This window comes from Trachypithecus francoisi, unplaced genomic scaffold, assembly GCF_009764315.1.
Source record: "Trachypithecus francoisi isolate TF-2019V2 unplaced genomic scaffold, Tfra_2.0 Lachesis_group15, whole genome shotgun sequence".
NCBI lineage: Eukaryota > Metazoa > Chordata > Mammalia > Primates > Cercopithecidae > Trachypithecus > Trachypithecus francoisi.
Window position 1 is genome coordinate 30,189,974 of NW_022681460.1, and position 21,548 is coordinate 30,211,521.

Consider the following 21,548-nt stretch of genomic DNA (forward strand, 5'->3'; position numbering starts at 1 on the left):
CCCACATTTTCTTTATAGTAGGTTTGATGAAGAGTGTACAGTCATAGAGAAATATGATAGGGCAAAGAACATGAGGTAAGTGTAATAAACGGGTGGAAACTTAGCAAGGTCTGTTTGTTCAGATTCCTCCCTGTGTCCCTTCGTCTTCTGAGATAAAGATGCTGTTTTCCTCCAATATCCTATGGTGGGCATCTCTCGCATGAGGGTCTTATGATCTGCTTTAGAGGAAAATGGAAGGGGAAGGTCAGAGAGCACTTCCTGCTTCTGTAAATCCCTTCAGCTTAAAATATTTCATATGCCAAGGTGTTATATTTTTGTAACTAGCAAAAGAGTCTGGCTTCTCGCTGCTGATAGAAAGAAGCCAAAAGAATAACAAGACATGATAGAAAGTGAAACTTTGTTTTGCTAGCAAGGGGAAGAGTGGGCAAAAAAATTTCACTCTTTAACTTGTGGTAGGAATGCAGGAGTTTTTAAAGAGAGGGTTTGGGGTGCAGAAGAGGCAGGGGTTGGGGGGCGAGGATGTCCCAGGTGGCATGATTGACCCTGATGGCTCATCGTGAATGATTGTCCCCCATCCGGTGAAGGTGCCTATCTGGTGAAGGGACCGGCACTACCATGGGCCCAGCCAGGTTACAAATTCATCTCAGTTAATCTTCCCTTCGGTCTCCAGCTGGGAGTGGGTTCCGGCCTTGAAGTAATCTTTTGTTGGAGACAGAATTCCAGAAGTATCTGGTCTGTATCAGGATCCAATCCCTGAGGCTTCTAAGGAAAAATATGACCTGATGAATGAGTATGGTGTGTGCTTAATAAATAAATGCACATAAGGTATGGGAGCATAAAGTGCAAAAGGGAAGTGAGTAGAGAAAAGAAAACATTTTAAGGCTGTAAAACACATTTGTAGTTTATCTCACAGCTACATCTTGAAACTGGGGAGAAAGGAGGAAAGGGGGAAAAATTTAAACCTGATTTGAGGCTAAGCTGCTAAACTGCTCAGTTCCATTTTGGGGTAGCATCTCCTGAACCCCACATGATGTCATCACACATAATCAAGAGGGAAACGCAATGAAAAAATGCATATTCTTTCTTCCTTCTGCCAGTTTTGAAGACAGCTTTGTTGTATATATTCAGGAAATTGGAAGCAAAGGCAAGAACTTTGCTCTAATAGGCTTCTTCAAGGCAGCACCACATCTCAGTGGGAAGAGAAGGACGGCTGGATGGAGGCAAAGCTGAAAGGGAATCTCAGTCATTTTAAGATTTTACATATCCAGTGGAGTCCCAAAGGTGGAAGGGGAGAAAATCTAGAAGCAAGTATAACCCACAGATTTGCGTACCACCCCTCCCTACCCCCCAGAAAAAGGAACACAACAGGGAGAGCAGATGAAGTGAAGAGGTTGGACAAGCTGAAGTCACCCAGAAATTCTCAGTATCTAATACACATTTTCTCCTGGCTTAATGTTTGAAATTCATATTATCCAATAGTTTTCTGTTATTTAAAACATTTAAGGAAGTTCATAGTGAGAATAACTATGGCAGAGATACTTGCTACTCGTCAGGTATTCTTTGCTTCCCCACATTTCCCACCCCCTTGCGGTTAGGTGGAGCCACATGACTAGCTCTGGATAAGATGTTACAAGCAGAAGTGCTTTTGTCACTGCAAGAGGAGGCACTTAAAAACCAGCATGTGGCCGGGCGCGGTGGCTCAAGCCTGTAATCCCAGCACTTTGGGAGGCCGAGACGGGCGGATCACGAGGTCAGGAGATCGAGACCATCCTGGCTAACATGGTGAAACCCCGTCTCTACTAAAAAATACAAAAAAAAAAACTAGCCGGGCGACATGGCGGGCGCCTGTAGTCCCAGCTGCTTGGGAGGCTGAGGCAGGAGAATGGCGTGAACCCAGGAGGCGGAGCTTGCAGTGAGCTGAGACCCGGCCACTGCACTCCAGCCTGGGCGGCAAAGCGAGACTCCGTCTCAAAAAAAAAAAAAAAAAAAAAAAAAAAAAAAAAACCAGCATGTGATTCTTGGCTCTCCTCTCACAACACATAGACTGAGGAATCTACATATTCCAGATGGCCAGTTACAACATGGCAGAGCCTCCATTACACTGGGCCCCTGTAAGACTGTGTGGAGAAGAGTCCTTTCCACCAGGAATGAACAAATGAGTTTTATATAAACTTATGTAGTGTTAAGCCATTGCGATTTGGGGGCTGTTTGTTACTACTGCCCTGGCCTATCTAATCTTGACTGATACAGCGGTTGCTTGTGGAAACTGGCATAGATGGTCTACACATACAAAGTACGCACAAATAAACACATACGCACACAACATACACATATATATCTCACAAAAAAAAAAAAGTTGACTGTTGACTGGAAATTTCACGAGGGAGAACCCCTTAATGAAAAAGTTGCAGGTTTAAAGAGAAGACAGCCATAGAATAGCAGTTCAGAAAACACACGCTGGACAATACGGGTTCAGATGTCAATTCTTTCACATACTAGCTAAATGACATTGGGCTTGTTGCTTAACATCTCTGGGTCCCGGTTTCCTCAGCTGTAAAATCAGTACAAGAATAGCACCTACCTCAGAGATGTGTTTAGGGGGACACAGAGTAACCACTCAATAAATGCTATATATAACTAATAATCTTAGAGATAGTAAGAAAGGCTGAATAATAAATGCATTCCTTTGACATATCTCTGTCTCTTAAAAAATGGAGGTAAGGCTGAAGATTTTTTAAATAACTGATAATTATTATAATATATCATTTATGCATCTTTTTCTTTGTTACAGCTCACATTTCCAAACTCAGAATCAACCTCTGCTTCAAAAAATCTAACATGACTATAGTCAATAACTTCATTATACATTTTGAAATAACTTAGAGTGTAACTGGATTGTTTGTAACTCTACAGCTAAATGCTTGAGGGGCTGGATACCCCATCCTCCATAATGTGCTTATTTCACATCGCATGCCTGTATTAAAACATCTCATGCATCATATAAATATACCTACTATGTACCCACAAAATTTAAAAAAATTTTAAATACTTTTAAAAATCTAACAGAACCACATTTTTGGATTACAAATATTTTAGCAGCTCTTAGTTTTTCTTTTATAAAAGAAGTATATCTTTTCAGAAAAAAATAAAACAAGTGATGGTGATTTGCTATGGCACTTAATGATTATTTCCAGAAGAGATTACAGCGTGTAAAAGATTGCAATAAGAAGAAAGAGTGCAGTTTCAAATAAAGGTTTGACTCTGAAACAAGGGTACCAAACATTCATAAAAGTCAGTTCTCTGACTTAATGTCACATCTCATACCTCACATTTATCAAAACCTTCAGCACTGATAAAGCGACCAAAATGAAAAAACGCAACAGTGGTCCCAAAGTTGTGTCTTATCTAGGTGTTACCCTGAACATTATTTCAACTCTTCTTACCTTTGTGACTCTGTTTCCACACTGGAATGACAGTGAAATGATTTTGCTTCTACCATTGTGGAAAGCTGAGAAATTGAATCAAGACTATGTTTCCTGAGGAAACTCTAACTGTAAAATGACGTTGATTAATCTTTAGGCACCCATTAAGGCGGGTATAACCTCGAAGGCACTTAGCATTCCCTATATCCAAAATGTCTCTCCTACTGGTAACCTCTTACACCATCATAACTCACTCCTATCCAAAGACTATTCTTTTCCTCATTACTCCCCCCTTATGCCCAGAAGTAATTCATCATCTGTCCCACCATGCCCTCTCTAGAGCTGTATGGACTTTCATTATCATCCTGTAATGTTTCCATTGAACATCACAGAAATTGTTGTCCACATAGTTGAATATGTAGAAAAAGGATCAGACTGTATATATATGATGCTAATTCATTTTGCTTGTACAGCTATTTCAACACAACAGCCAGGGTCTTTTATTTTAATGAATTTCGTAGGAGTCCTGTTCTTTCACTAAATAGTGAGGTCCTAGAAGACAGCAGTTTTGTGCCATTTACCCTTGTAAGTCCTCACATTATCTAAAATAAGCTTTATTTGCTGAAATTAAATTATCAAGGCAGGCATAACAACTAAGTGACTCATTCAGTAATAAGTGAAGTTAGGTCCTCATTGTGTCATGTGATTCTAATATTTATTACTGATATAACCAGTATACTTGTCATTAATAAGGCCAGTTCATCATTGCACTGTGATTCTGAGGCTAAGCACAGAGGTGTTCAGTTAAGTCCAATAGATCATCAAAGTATCATCAAAACTGCAATAACCATCCCGGAGAGCCAGTTTTCTGTACTCCTGTGCTGCTGATCTATGGATTGTGTTAAAACTGTACATTTCCAAATTCCTATTATAATCCCAGTTTTCATAATTGAAGTGTCAGCATCAATTTCTTAGCATCAACATTTCCATAAACCCAGTAACTTGATATCTATCTCTTTAGAAACCCAAGATATTAAAATCCCCCATAATTTTTATATGATTTATGCCTCCTCTATCATATACAATAATTCCACCCCTGCACACACACACTGAGATACCTTGTGAAATACTGAGAAGTCGCCTATGATTTGTCCTCAGTATAATCTGATATGAAAGTAATGAACAAGCAGCAATCTGGTTCTGTTTCCAGAGATTCTAAAATAATATCGAAATACAATTCACTCACAGAAATGTAATGTGCTCAGAGTTTTTTCTTTTCTTTTGTTTCTTTTATGTTCTCTCAGTATCAAATGAGGACAGACAACCTCACAAAGCCTGATTTAACCTTTCAGGATACAGCTGAGTAAAGCTGCTCACTAGACTCAAAAAACAGAATATTATCACCACTTATCAGCCACAAGTTCTTGAGTAACTCCTGTCACATCACTGATCCTCAGTTTCTCACCTGTAAAATCGACTGAATACCTTTCCTTCTTTACTACACAAAGGGGTTTTTTGAGGTAGACAATATTTTTGAAACATGCCTCAAAAAATAAATGGCATTAAGTGTGCAGAGAGGCAAAAAATATACCAAATTTTTATTCATTAGAAGTTTAGAATATGTAAGTGGTGTATACAGCAATGTCTAAGATTGTTGTATTAATGAAGAATTACTCTATGAGAAGAAGCATACCACAATATGAACCTAGAGTAGATAAAGTGTCTTCGATAATTGCTTAAAGGCCAGGGTGAGTCAGGGGTGGGAGGATTGTTGACAATTAAATTGCAAAGCAGAGAGGGGATCTTGAGCTATGATTTTAAACAGAGGAGGTAGTTTGGTAATGAATGATTGATTGTCTCATACTTAGAGAAGATACTGGCTCTTCTTAAGCCAAGAACCACATGGCTCAGTCTCAGCAGTATAACGAGAAAATATAGTGCAACAGTGAAATGTCATTTTAAAATTAACTCAGGTTTTTTACATACATTTCTTGAACACTGTGAAGGGTATGTGTAGACCAAAGCAAAACTTTGTTAAAACTCTGTCTTCGTTTCTGTTTACCCCCTTCTGACACTACCCTCACATACCATAACAGTCCTTGATGTTAACACTATGGAGAACATTTTTTTTGTTCATCTGGGAATCACCTACTCTGGCTAGAAATCACCATCCATAAGAATGTCACTGCTCCCTCCTGTCATGAAGCTGGAGGTCCAAGCACCTGCATGCACAGCTCCCATGCTGCCACCACCAATACCACCCTCCTGCAAGTATCATTGATCTTCAATTCTTAATAATTTGTTATGATAATTGTGATAAACATCTCCTCTGTCCTCTCCATTTCTGCAAGAGTGGGAAAAGGTTGTAGGCACTTTTATCCCATCATCTTTATTTAAGGTTAGATTTAGTATAGTGGGTCTGAAGTTCTAAATATCGGGGAGAATGAGAAGGCAGAGAAGGCTAGCTTGACATTCAGTGGGAAAATGTGAGCAAGCAGCCAAGGGAGGGTTGATACAGACCCAGGAGCCATGATGAAGACAGAGACCAGGGGCTCTCTAGTTCATCTGGCCACAAATGTTTGAATGGGAAGGTTACTGAAAAGTAGCTAAACCCAATATCAGACTTCAAAATTAGGAATGAGAAAGAAATGTGTATGTGAGTTATGTTTCCTATGTCTCTTAAGCATGGGTCTTAAGGGTTTCTTCAGGAGTTGCAGCAGGGGACCACAGACATTCAAATATTTTTAACCAAAGAATGGTGCTTGTTTCTCTCTCTCTCTCTCTCTGTGTGTTTGTGTGTACATGTATGTAAGACTTACAAAACATTTACCGCTTGTCAGGCATTATTCTTAGTACTGTAACACTATGAGAGAGTACTAGTAAGATCCCCTTTTTTCAGATGACAAAGCTGAGCCACTGAAAAATTAAGTAACTGACCCAAGTGATACAGCTGGAGGGCTCAAGTCCAGGCAATCTGGCTCTGGTACCTAAGCGTTTAGACACCACATTATCCTGGCTCCTAATGAATGGCTCTGTCTTGGGAAGGATGCAGGTAGAGCAGAAACATACTTAAGGAGTAGAAAGATGAGGAGACAGTCAGTCTTGTTACAAAAGCCAAAGGAGGAATAATTTCAAGGAGGAAATTACAAAATATGTCAATGTGCAGAAAGATCAAGTCAAAAAAGGCCTGGAAAAGTGTCTGTTGGATTTGACAATCAAAGAGTAACTGCTGGCCTGTGCCGGTCCAGTTTATGTGGAGTAGAACGAAATAAGCTAGAGTGTCCACAGTGCCGGAGTGTGAAGAGCTTTTATTCAGATAGGAAGGAACAGAGGAAGGAGAAATGCATTCCCTCGAGATGGAGAGTTGTAATGAGACAGAATTTCTTCCCTTCTTTTTCTTCTCTTCTACATTCTTTTTTTTTTTTTTTTTTTTTTTTTTTTTTTTTTTTGAGACGGAGTCTTGCTCTGCCACCCAGCCTGGAGTGCAGTGGCCGGATCTCAGCTCACTGCAAGCTCCGCCTCCCGGGTTTATGCCATTCTCCTGCCTCAGCCTCCCGAGTAGCTGGGACTACAGGCGCCCGCCTCGTCGCCCGGCTAGTTTTTTTTTTGTATTTTTAAGTAGAGACGGGGTTTCACCGTATTAGCCAGGATGGTCTCGATCTCCTGACCTCGTGATCCGCCCGTCTCGGCCTCCCAAAGTGCTGGGATTACAGGCTTGAGCCACCGCGCCCGGCCCTCTTCTACATTCTTAACACACTTCTAAAGAAGGAAAGACAGAATAAAATAATGGTGCACATAATAATGAGACTTGTAGTGGTGTGGACATGGGTACATAGAAGGCTTAAGAAAAATGCTCTGTTTGTAAGACTTTTCAGTAAGGATAGACTGAAGATGGGCCTGTATCTGTATCAGAGAAGAGACTATGAAAGTTGATCATACAAATGGGGTCATTATTGTCCTATTCAACTAGAACAGAGTTGAGATGCCAGAAGCCAGGCAGCTGGGAAGCACTCAGGGCACAGAGCATTGCTCCAAGAATGTATTTCTCCACGAGCCTGGCTGCTGAAACTGCCTGCTGCAACCTCAAATCAATTTTATCTCATGGCTACTGAAACAACTGCTACAACTCTAAGACTAGTTTTACCCACTGCTGTCACTCACCGGTCAGAGCTTGCTAGCCCCCAAAACTTTATTAGTGTTCATGAACTTTCTTACAAAATACATAACATTTCTCTTTTTTATAAAACCTCCAACCTTCTCTTTATTCTTCAGACATACTGAAGACAGCCTGGTCTGTGTGTATGTGTGCCCCAAATTGCAATTCTGCCTTCCCAAATAAAATGTTTTACATTTAGAGACTTGTCTCTATATTTTCTTGGACTTCAACAAGATGGAAGAGCGGAGGGAGGAATGAGCCTACTACATAGAGATGATATACCACAAAAACCAGGAGTGAGAACAGGGCCTGAATTTCCTAGGTAATACAACCAGATTTTGACCCATGCACTGATCAAATCTTTCATTAACAATTGTGATGAGGTAAACAACCATTAGGAGGCTGCGGCAGAAGCTCAACTTAACCTCCAGGAATCAGTTTCCACAAACTAAAAAACATAAGAGATTTAATCATCTCTGAAACCCTCCGCATTTTTAAAATTCTATGACCTTACGAGTATTATCCTGAGAATGGCCGTGGTCAAAGATATCTGAATTGCTCCATAACAGTAACTCCCCTTCAATAACATGGGTTTCCATAGTTACAGGGATATAAAATAAACCCACTATTGAAGCGAAGGCAGAACCTGACACTAAACCTGTTAAAGGAGAGAAAACATCAAGTTCAACATCTGTGGCATTCTTTCTAGCTCATCCTGACACATTTTGGCAGAAAACTTGAACTGCCACAGTTCAATTATTCAGAATGTCAGTCTGTAAAAATCCAACCCTAAAAGTTTTATTAAAACCATGATCTGCTACAAAGAATAATAGAAACTTCATTTAAAAAAAAAAAAACTTTATTTGCTACCTAGTTCATTTAATGATATGACATAAGAAAAGCATTGTATATTGCAGGACTTCTGATACTGACACTTAAAATGTCTGTTTAAAAAAACCACAACAACTTGCCTCAGACACAGGCCATGTGATTCACCAAAAGTTACCAGGAAGTAGAGAAAATAATCGAAGTAGGGAAGAGAAGTTTTTGTTCACTGTTTTTACAGGAGCACTAAGAATATCTGAATGCCAATGATGGAAAAGAAATTGAAAGAACATCTTCTACTCACTGTTGAAATGACCTTTCTAAATTTCAGGGCATTAAAATAAATAAGATATATGCTACATAGCACAGGAAAATGTTGAAAGCAAAGGTTCACTTTTTGTAATTTCATATTACTTTGAAAAATACCAGGGCAGAGCTATAAGCAAAGTGATAAATTCCAACTAGATTTGATTACCTAGATTTTTTTTTTTTTTTTTTTTTTTTTTGAGATGGAGAAGGAGTTTTGCTCTGTCACCCTGGCTGGAGTACAGTGGTGTGATATCGGCTCACTGCAGCCTCCACCTCCTGGGTTCAAGCAGTTCTTGTGCCTCAACCTCCCATGTAGCTGGGATTACAGGCATGTGCCACCATGTCCAGCTAATTTTTGTATTTTTAATAGAGACAGGGTTTCACCATGTTGGCCAGGTTGGTCTTGAGCTTCTGACCTCAGGTGATCCACCCACCTTGGCCTCCCAAAGTGCTGGGATTGCAGGCGTGAACCACCGCACCCAGCCTAGATTTTTATACATAAAAAAGTATGTGTCAGATTTGAATATATAGTAATTAGTTAGTTCCTGAACTGATATGCTAAGTCAGTGCGTTAGAGCCTGGTATTTCTAAATTTAACACTAAAAGCTCAAACTGCCATCTGTAAATATATGCCACTCACTACCAGAGAAAGTGTCACTCACTATCACAGAAAGAGAGAAGGCGAGCTAGACAGGGCAATACAACCCAGTGTGATTACTTCCCACAGCAATTCAGCAGGCATCCTTTGCTACTACTCAGACACAATCATGATCTCTTTTTTTAAAGAGCAGAACATGTATTTTGAATAGCATGGCCTCATAACCAATCTGTGAAGGTCCCTTATTGATCATAATTCTAAATCCAAGCTCTTGGAGATCAGTTATCCAAGTTGGAAAAGTTTGTTGACACCAAGGAAAATATCTTTATTTTCATATCTCTCAAATTCCACTTTTGTTGCATCTTCTCCATAGGCATATATAATTATTGGCCTGTTCCAAATCATCTTGAAATGCCAACTTTAGAATATCTTTCTGGGTTCAGTCTTACAATATTAGTAATCCATTTCTTATGGCATCTATGAAGACTGCCTACCTCCATATAGTCTTGGGAATGTTGATGTGTTCATGAATATAAAATATGTACCCTCCCAACCATTCATCATACTTATAACAGTAAGTTTCCTTCTGTGTGTGATATAAAATACCTCAAACCAGTTCATAATTAATAACCACACTACAAATTAGATCACCACACTTCAGGCTAAGTTAAAATGGTGGGTTACGATATGACTCCCCAGAGTCGCTCATATGAATGTGACAATGGGTCATCTTATAGGTAGACAAGTGAGCTGGGTTCTATTTTCAGCTTCAGTAATATAAAAGAGAAATTTATTTTAAGAATGACATTAACGGTGTCCATTTGATATTATGATTGTACCATTATTATTGGAGAATCCACACAGCACTCATTAATTGGTGGGTCTCTTTCCATATTTTTGTTTGTTAAAGGGCCTCTTTGACTAATTTTTTAATTCAAATTCAACCTGTTACAGTGCAGTTCTCCAAGAATGCCAGGGATTGGTCTAATTACATAAATGCATACTGAGATTGCACAGAATGTCCTCCAGCCCCACAGGAGAATATAATAAGATATATAAGCATATTTAATGAAAGTCTGGCCAGTAAAAAAAAAAAAAAAAAAAAAAAAAAAAAAGGTTAGCTAGCTAATAATAGACAGATTCAGGGAAAAAAGTCACTTTTTATCTAACACTGTTCAAGACAGACACAAGCAATCCCATCACCAGTGAGATTTTCTCCACTGGGGTCTGGTAATATGTTATCACACTTCCTCAGCATTTAGTAGAAACATCTCAGCAAGCCATTCTGTTGTTATTACCAAGAACACACCTGGGTTATCTGAGTAATATGAGAAGAAAGAAGTTAGTGTATTCTAACAAAGCATCTCAAACAAAGAAACACAAAAATATAGTAGCTTGAATGAAATAGAGGTCTCTTACTCTCTCCCCACACAGTCTAAATGTGAATAATCTTGGCTTGGCAGAGTCAACTCTACCGTCCCCTACACATGCCTCTCAAAGTTGCTCCAATTCTCACCATTCCCCAGTGAGTGACAGGAAAACAAAATGGTGAGTAGGACAGTTTTATCTTCAAAAGTTTGCTACAGAAGAGTTGACTTTTATAACTCAGTGAATCCCCAAATTTAACTGCAGGTTATAGGCAGAGGCACTTTCCTTTAGCAGATCTGTATTTCTTTCCATCTCTGCTTCCAAACCTAACTTGGCTGCCTTTACCTCTCTTTTGCAAAAGGCAACAAGAAAGAGTTTATAAACATCAAACTTTTGAGTGTTTCCATGTAGTTACACTGGACCAACAGACTGAGTGAGCATGTGCTCTGCCTTCCGAGTTATTGTAGACAAAATTGTATCAAGTATTTTTCAACAGCTTGAGTCACCAGAGTCTACAGTATCTATTGCCTTGCAACCCACTGCCAGACTGCTAAGCATAGTTCTGGTTATTGTTATGTATGACCCCACTTCTAGGTACCATTTTCTGTATTAATTAGATGCTATAATTTTAGAAACTCCAAAACACGGTGACATATATATATGTGTACATGTATATATAACATATATATAAGATAACCTAGAAATTACATGCATTTGTACCAAAATTCAATTGGATTAAACTTATTTGCATGACTACACCTAGAAACAAGTATGTTCTTAGGTGATGACCACCTGCTCTGCTAAAACTGGCTGGGGAGGGATTATATTATCCAAAAGGAAAAGGAGAATGGTTAATGAAGAGCAATAAGTCGTCTCTGTCAGACAGGGATTTCAGAATCCTAGCCTACTGTTATTCCATTATTCTGGTTCTTTGTGTAAGCAGGTCTCTAAGAGTCTGAAAAGCAGGGCATACAATATGAAATAACAAATCCAAACCCTAAGACTTGCCTTTGATGAGTTTACATAGATCATAGCCCTTGCACATCTCCAGTTCAGCTTCCTCACCATAACATTTCAAATTTAATAAGGAGGAGGAAAGAAGGAAGCATGCTAACCTATAAATATATTGCCTCCATTTTAGGATGTTTGTACTTAAAAAGTTCCTGCATTATCTTTTCTTCATGTTGAATTTCTCTGTGTCACTCAGCACCGATTAGCCACAGCGCGGTTTCCAGATGGATCTAGGCCTTGCAACCTTTTTAGTTCAGAATACTATCCTCCCCGAGTTCCACAAACACCAAAACTGATGATTCACAGGAATGTGGCTTAATCATAATACAGTCACACAAATATGCTATACAGCATTCTATGTTAAAATGTAAGACAAGCCTCCCCACTGATTATAGTACACTGCCCATTAAGCCAGTACTGAGCCATTCAATCTTTTTGAAGTCTACTTCAAACCATCTGTTTCCAGAACTGTAATCCACACTCATCTTCTCACCAGTAATAAGCTCACTTTTCAAGTATCATGATACCAGGAAGTGTGTATCTTGCATAAGGGACTCATAAAAGGTCTATCACCCATTATTAATGAAGTATAATGCTATTATGCATCAGGTACATGTGAACTTGATAGCAGTGAGACTGTCATCAAAGGACAATAACCTCTGGTTCAACCAAGCAAATCTTGTTCCTAGACCTGCAAGAGAATGGTGACAACTCTTGTAGGAAATGATGACTTAATCAAGATGTTCTCAAGACTCAATCTGAGTGGTTCTACCTACAACAGAATTGTCCCCCCAGTGACAGCTTAATTGGCCTTCCCTCAAACTCTCATAAGTGCATTTCCAATTCTCATCAGTAGGTCTCTTGTGAGCTATAAATATAGGGGAATAGTGAGGTGTTCTTGGCAGTTATTTTTAAAACTTCACAAATGGCAACCACCCCAACACTAATTAAAGGAATATGATTTCTCTTGACTTCTTATTTTCTTTAATTAACCCCTGTTTAGGAGGAGAAAACACACACACCCCATGCACCAGAACACCAAATACTGTCAACAAAATTCTTCATATCATATGGATGATACAAATGGGTATGATACCTATATCATACGGGTTGATAAATATATAACACTCTCCATCTACACCCACAAGAAATATTTCAACCAGTCAGTAACCTTTCTCATGATTTATGCAAAACTCCAGGGAACTGTCATCAATTAGAGCTGCTCCTCAGAGCAAAACCTGTCTAACACCCTTACAATTTAGCACACACAAATACACACCCACTGATGTCCAAGGTCACACAGCAAATAAGTGGTACATCTGAGACTAATGCCCAGGACTCTTATTTCCTGAGGCTGATGCTTTCTTCCACAAGGTATCGTGATGGCTGATTAGTACATTAACAATATTTGCAACAGCTTTGAAAGCCTTTATTTGCCAAAGAGAAAATTATTGAAAGAAAAAGGAAAATCAATTCGTAGCTCCCTGGATAACATTTTAAAAGATCAGTACTTCAAAAATAACTGCTAAAAACCCTTCTAAATGTTAAGAAGTTAAGAAAAAAAAATAGTTCCCTGGATAACATTTTTAAAGATCCATACTTCAAAAATAACTGCTATAAACCTTTCTAAATGTTAAGAAGTTAAGAAAAATTGCTATTAATTAAATGTTCAATTAATGTTTATTATGAATATCGTATTGTAATTAGGCTAAGCTTGTGACACAGTAGAGTGTATGCGTGTGCGCTTCATACACGTTATAGTACATTCATGCTCCCTTATATAATCAAACTTTGTGGAAGTCAATGCCAATTTTATAGACCTTTTATAGTGGGCATAATGAGTAGTGGTCTGATAAATCAGGAGAAATAGATGGGATCTACCCTTATCTTAGAGTATGGGCTAGTCAGTAACTCTCTCCACCTCAGTTTTCTCGTTGTTTAGTTGAAGGTGTCTCTGTGGTCCCTGTTGTAGGGAAAAACTTTCCTCTAAACCGTGTTTTTCCTCTACTCTCGCACCACAACAATCAACACAGAAGACTTTTGTGACCAAATTTGTGGATGGTTTTCCCCACACACCAAACAGCAGACACCAGCTGGGAGTTCTCCAATTCAGTTCAGACACTGTCTACCCAGAGATAGTGTCAGATCCCACAAGTTGAGGGCTCCGTCTCCGAGACTGCCCCTCTCCACACACACACACCAGTCCCAAATCCTGGCCTGTGGAACTCTGACCAACTAGCTTTAAGCTGGGGTTACCATAACCCCCTCTTTGGGCTTGATTAATTTGCGAAGCAGCTCACAGAACTCAGGGAAATACCTACTCACATTTGTAGGTTTATTATAAAGAATATTGTAAAGGATAGGGATGAAGAGACACATGGGATGAGGTAGAGCAGAAGGGGTGCAGAGCATCCATGCCCTTTCTGGGCGCATCACCCTCCAGGAAGCTCCGTGGGTTCTGCTATCTGAAAGCTCAATGAAACCTGACCTCTTGGGTTTTTATGGAAGTTTCATGACATCACCATTCCTTCTCCCAGGTTTAGTGTGGGACCCGCTCCTGGGAGAGTCTTAAGACCCACAGTAGGAAAGAGGGGGGAACGTTAGAGTGGAAAGAAGACAGAGGAAGTTCAGAGGCCTGCCCCTGAGGCCTAACATACCCAATGTTATAATACAAAAGACTGTAATAGGGATATGGGTGTTTTGGGCCAGGAACTGGAGATGAAAACCAACGTATATTACAACACCACAGTGCCTTAAAGTACTAAAGAACTCTTGTCATTCAAAGCATAATTTTGTTGTTTTAAACATATTATGGGATATTAAATTTGCTTTATAATGTACATAAAATATTGTCAACTTATTTGACAACACAATTTTTAAAAATTATACACTCCCTTATATGTTTTTAAGTTGACATCTAAATTTTTATCTGAAATATAATAGTTACAAAGATGCAGTTTCTAGTATATTGCATATTAGATATAACATTTAAATATACTAATATACTTGGAGTTGCAGATTTAGCCCATTCAACTTATGAAACTGTTTCTGCTATATGTTTATGAGACATATTTCTGAACCGATTTGTGAAACATCTGCTGCATAAAACCTCACTGGAAAAGCCAGTTCTTGTGGTCAGGTGTATTAGTCAAATCAGATTTATTGCCATACAAAGCCAAACTTACATTTTTCAATTTTAAAAAAAGTCAGTATGTACTCCATAACACTCATTTTACTTCTGAATTCTAATTCTAATTTATGTAAACAGAGACAAGATTAGCTAGAGCCTTTCCATGATTTTTTACCTAAATAAAATCAGGCATTTCTCATATACACATATATCTTTTGTATATAATTTTATTATATATATACACAATACATATACTTTCATTGCAATCGCATATATAAATATGTTTTTAACCAAATCTAAGACTCTTGATTCAGGAGCTTTACATTTTCAAACTCTCCTCTGTTTAGCCCCTAACTTTTTTATACCCTGGGAAATGCATCATAAGATTCAGGATGGGTGAGAGGTGCACATTTTTTTTTGTAAAGTAGGAGGTGATCATTGTGAAAAGGGAGATAGGAATGGAGAAATGCTGACTGCAGAGTGGTTTTCAGACAGATCAGCTTAAGGAAGAGACACAATGGAAGCTAAGCATCTACAAAATGATTTCCTTAAAGCTGTCCAAGCCATATATCCCTGGAAAGTCTTCAAATATCCTCAAGGGCATGCATACCCTGTCTAAAGATACCTGAACTGGGATTCCTTTATGATTGAAAAAAATGTACAGCAAATTGTTATGTCCCTTATTATTGGGAAAAAAAATGAGACAGAAAATTCAAGAAAGCATTTACTTCTCCAGGCTCTTTTATCCTCAAGTCCTCAGGGCAAAATTGCTTGCCATAGCCACAAATACAAGCAGCAAAGAGGCTTCATAATAGGAGCCAGTCCTACTGGCAGTGGCTTCCCAGTGTGTTTGTGATAAGGTTTATGAGGTTGAGTCTGTGCTTTTCATAAAAGAGTGCCATGGCTGATTAGCAATATCTGGCAGGATGTGGAAATGACAGCCTAAGTGCCATATCAGTACTCCCACCCTGTCAGCATAACCTAACAAAACAACTTTATTTGAATTTTATTTGGTTTCCTATTTAACCTTTGGTTCCTGCAATTCTGAGCATAGGTACATTCCAAAGAATACACGTTTTTAAAGTGGGTATGCACAGGTTTTTACTTTATCATATGCATAATAGCATATGTAAATTTTCCCCACACAAGAAGAAAATGCATTTATTAATCAATTGAGAAGACAGTTGATTATCCACTTATTTATTACTAGATAGTCTTGGAAGAGCATGAATATGCTTTATTCACTAATTAGAAACTGCATTAGCTTTAGTATTCCTGGAAAAAAAAAAAAGTGCAAGAGGATAATCAATGAAGAGATGCCTGAACTGATTAACAGGGACTATGTCATGAAGGACCTTGTGAGCCACAGGACTGATTCTTTAAGCAATAAATGTTATCAGAGTTTTAATCTGCTCATATAATCAGATTTATACTGTGGAAGGCTCCCTCTGGTGGCAGTGTAGGGAATGGATCAACTAAAGGCAGTAAGACAATAAAAGCTTTGAAGAGGTTTGAGGTATTCTAGATGAAAGATAATATTGAGGAAAAATAGTAGTAATTGTAGCAGAAATAATGAAAAGTGGAAAGACTTAAGACTGTAACAGCATCTCCTAGACTTGATAATCTGTTGAAGGTAGGCAGTAGAATGGATGGTGATGTCACTAACTTGGGGAATTAAAAATAGAACAGGCTTGGAATAAAAGACAAGGAGTTTAGATTTGGACATAAGGAGTTAGACATACGTGTCTACAGCTCAGAGCAGAGGTCAAAGCCAGAACTAGAAATAGAGGACCTGAGGCATAGAGACGATAATTGAAGCTGTGGGATTTAGTGTGGTGAAAGTGGGGAACACGTGTGGTGTGGGGTAAAAAGGAGAGCTAACTAAGGAACAACAACATCACAGGGATGGTTCAGAAAGATGCCTTGCAAAGGAGACAGCGGGATGCCTAGAGAGTCAATGAAAAAACTAGAGCAGATTGGGTCATGAACAGCAAGGGAGGCAAATGCTTCAAAATCAGAGTAATCATGGGTATAAAATGTTGCCAAGTGGGAAGTCAAAAAGGACAAGGGTATGCGGACTGGAAGCATGCCCAGGTTCATGTCATTGCAAATGGAAGAGTATGTGTTAGTGAGAGGTTTTTCCCTGCCTTGGTAACTTAAGAGAGGGTGCAATGGGTTGAGAAGCAATGCGAGGTGAAAGAGGGAAAATCTGGATATGAAGAGGCGAAGAGAACTGCAGTAGCTACTGAAGGATAGCTACTTCAAGGAGGAGTTTTTGATATACATAGTGGACTGATTAACAATATTACAGTCAAGCAAATTAACATATTCATTTCCTCACATGGTTAACCATTTTTAGAGTGTGTGATGAGAACACCTAAAATCTACTCTATTCACAAATTTCTAGTATAAAATACAGTATTATTAATTATAGTCATCATGCTGCCCATTTGATATCTAGATTAATTCATCCTACATTAATTACATCCTTGTGCCTTTTGACAAGTGTCTCTCCATTTCCCCCACCTCCCCACCTTTGGTAATCAGCATTCTACTTTCTGCTTCTATGGAGAGTAGAAATGAGTTTTTTGGTTTTTTGTTTTGTTTTGTTTTTTGAGACAGAGTCTCACTCTGTCACCCAGGCTGGAGTGCAGTGGCACAATCTTGGTTCACTGCAAGCTCCACCTCCAGGGTTCATGCCATTCTCCTGCTTCAGCTTCCCAAGTAGCTGGGACTACAGGCACCCACCACCACACCCAGCTAATTTTTTATATTTTTAGTAGAAACAGGGTTTCACCGTGTTAGCCAGGATGGTCTCGATCTCCTGACCTCGTGAGCTGCCTGCCTCAGCCTCCCAAAGTGCTGGGATTACAGGTGTGAGCCAAGAAGTGAATTTTTTAAGACCTCACATATAAGTGAGATCATGTAGTATTTGTCTCTCTGTGTATGGCTTGTTCCACTTAGCATAATGTCTTCTAAGTTCATCTATGTTACTGCAAATGACAGACTCAAGGAAGATTTGTTTGTTGTTGTTTTACATACGAAGAATTTGGAAGACTTTCTAGAAGTGGCATCAGCAAGATGGTAGAATAGGAAGTCTATGGCTCTACTTTCACTGCCCAGCCAACAGAAGGATCCACTAGCAACTATCCACAGACCAAAACATCTTTTCAAAAATCCTAATCCTTAGATATAACTCACATAGTCCACAGAACTGAATGACAACTGAATTAAAAAGGTAAGAACAGTCTCACTTTGACTGCACTGCTCTTCTCCCTTCCCCGAGTTGGCACAATGCCAGATGGAGAGGCACTCCTTGACCCAGAGAACTAGAGACAGTTATCGAGCTTCCCTAGCAATCTCATACAATTCCCAAGAAGGCTACTCCGGTCTCACTTCATGGGGAACACTGTGGGTAGGTAATAGCACAGCTAGACTACCCAGGACCAGGTAAAAACAAAGAAAGGAAGCAGAGGTCACAATGACCAGCATACAGATCTTGGTGGTACCTCTGCATTTCTGCCAGCCATGGAACGGGATGGAAGATACAAGTCAACATGAAACTGACCTCGTGGTCTTCAGAAATACAGTAGGAAGTTCAACCTAGCTTGAGTCCCCAGAGGGTTAGTCTTCACGCCCAGCCTCAAAGCCCACCCCAATGATCCCACCCAGGCAGAGAGACCCCTGACTCCACCCATTGCAGAGAAGCATAGGAGCTAGGCCAGCATGACTGGAGAAGTCAAGCAGCAGTTCCACTCAGCCCAAAAGCCCACTCAACCACCCGCCAAGGCATGGAAACTCCTACCTCAGCACATTTTGGAGAAGCATAGGGGCCAGACCTACTTGATCCAGGAAGTCAAACAGCCACTCAACTCAGCCAAAAGCTTGTCACACAGCTCCACTGGGACAGAGAGGGAATCTTCAATCATGCATTTCAAAGAGCATGGCCTCTGGTTCTGTCCATCCCAAGCAGTAACTATGCCTAACCTCAGTGCCCAGCCTGGAGCGCTGCCCAACTGCAGATCCCAAATAGCAGAATTATCCAGCCAGGGAATACATCTTATTATCAGCCTGACTAGAAGCTTTGCAGTCCCTAGCCAGCAGCTCCTCCTTATACCAGTGCCCAACCAGTGATATTGCTGGGTAGTGGAACCTAGACAGCAGCCCCAGCTAAAAACAGAATTAAGGCAGCAGCCCAGCCAACTAGAGAGCCCATAAAAAGCTCTGCCTGCCTGGGGTCATTAACAGTTGACCCTTACAGAATCACACTTAGACTAAACAGTGAAAGTCTATCCATGCCAAAGAACACCTGTAAAGGCCAGCAGAGGAGGTTGTCTCCTCAAATGTACAGACAACAATGCAAGGACACAAAAATTACAAAGAATCAGGAAATCATAGTACCCCCAAATTAAACAATAAAGCTCCAACAATGAACCCTAAAGAAATACAGATCTATCAAATGACTGAAAAGAATTCAGAATAATCCTCTTAAAGATGTTCAGTGAACCAGCCATCCCACTACTGGGTATATACCCAAAGGATTATAAATTACTCTACTACAAAGACACATGCACACGTATGTTTATTGCGGCACTATTCACAATAGCAAAGACTTGGAATCAACCCAAATGTCCATCTGTGACAGACTGGATTAAGAAAATGTGGCACATATACACCATGGAATACTATGCAGCCATCAAAAAGGATGAGTTTGCGTCCTTTGTAGGGACATGGATGCAGCTGGAAACCATCATTCTTAGCAAACTATCACAAGAAGAGAAAACCAAATACCGCATGTTCTCACTCATAGGTGGGAACTGAACAATGAGATCACTTGGACTCGGGAAGGGGAACATCACACACTGGGGCCTATCATGGGGAGGGGGAGGAGGGAGGGATTGCATTGGGGAGTTATACATGATATAAACGTTATGCACATGTACCCTAGAACTTAAAGTATAATAAAAAATAAAAAAAGAAAAAAAAAAAAAAAAAAAAAGATGTTCAGTGAACTAAAAGAATACACATAAAAATTAAATAAAATTTGGAAAACAATACATGAACAAAGCGAGAAGTTTGACAAAGAAATAGACACAATTTCAAACATAGAAATTCTAGAGATAAAGATTACAGGCATCACTTAGAGATACTGTGGGTTCAGTTACAGACTACCACAATTTTATCATGAGGTATAGCAATTCAGTTACATCTTCAGGTTCTACTCACTTTTCTGGTTCTCACTATTTCTACCATATCAGCAATTACCTCTTCCACTGAAGCCTTGAACCCCTCAAAGTCATCCCTGAGGGTTGAAATACTTTTATTAACCCTGAGAGTTGAAATACTTCTTTCAAACTTCCATTAATGTTGGTATTTGGAACTCCTCTCATGAAACACAAATATTCTTAATGGCATCTAGAATGGTGAATTCTTTCCAGAAGGTGTTTAATTTGCTTTGCCCATATACCGCAGAGAAATTATTATTTCAGCAGCTATAGCCTTATGAAATGTATTTCTCAAATATCAGGATTTGAAAGTTGAAATTACTCCTTAATCCATTGACTACAGAATGGATGTTGTGCTAGCAAGCATGAAAACATTAATTTCCTTGTACATCTTCATCAGCACTCTTGGGTGACTGGGTGCATGGTCAGTGAGCAGAAATATTTTCAAAGAAATCGTGTTTTCTGAGCAACGGGTCTCAGTGGTGAGTTACAAATATTCAGTAAATCATACTGTAAACAGATGTGCTACCATCCAGACTTTGTGTTTCTATTGATAGAGACCAGGCAGAGTCCAGTTAGGATAATTAAGGGTCCTAGGATTCTCAAGATGGTAAATGAGCTTTGGTTTAAAATTAAACTGACCAATTGCATTCACTCCTAATGAGATAGTCAGTCTGTCCTTTGAAATTTTGAAGCTAAACATTGACTTCTCTCTAGCTATGAAAGTTCTACATGGTATCTTCTTCCACCATAAAGCTGTTTTGTCTTCATTGAAAATCTCTTCTTTAATGTGGCCATCTTCATCAATGATCTTTGCTAAATCTAGATAACTTGCTGCAGCTTCTACATCAGCATTTGCTGCTTCACCTTGCATTTTTATGCTAGGAAGATTGCTTCTTTCCTTTAACCTCATGAACCAAGTTTTGCTAGCTTCCAACATTTTTCTCAGCTTCCTTACCTCTCTCAGCCTTCATAGAATTGAAGAAAATGAGGGCCTTGTTCTGGCAAGGCTTTGACTTAAAGGCATGTTGTGGCTGACTTGATCTTCTGTCAAAACCAATAAAACTTTTTCCATAGCAGCCATAGGCTGTTTCACTTTGTTATTCATGTGTTCACCAGAGTCACACTTTTAATTTCCTTCAATAACTTTCCCTTTGCATTCATAACTTTGGCAAAAGGAATCTAGCTTTCAGCCCATGTGAGCTTTTGAAATATCTTCCTCACTAAGCTTAACCATTTTTAGCTTTTGATTTTAGGTGAGAGATATGTGTCTCTTCCTTTCACTTGAACACTTAGAAGTCATTGTCGGGTTATTAATTGGTCTAATTTCAATATTGTTGTGTCTCAGGGAATAGGAGAACTTCAGGAAAGAGAGAGAGATGAGGGAATGGCCAGTTGGTAGAGCAGTTACAACACACACAACATTTATTGATAACATTTACTGTCTTATATGGGTGTAGTTTGTGGCTCACCCAACAATTATGATAGTGACATCAAAAATAAC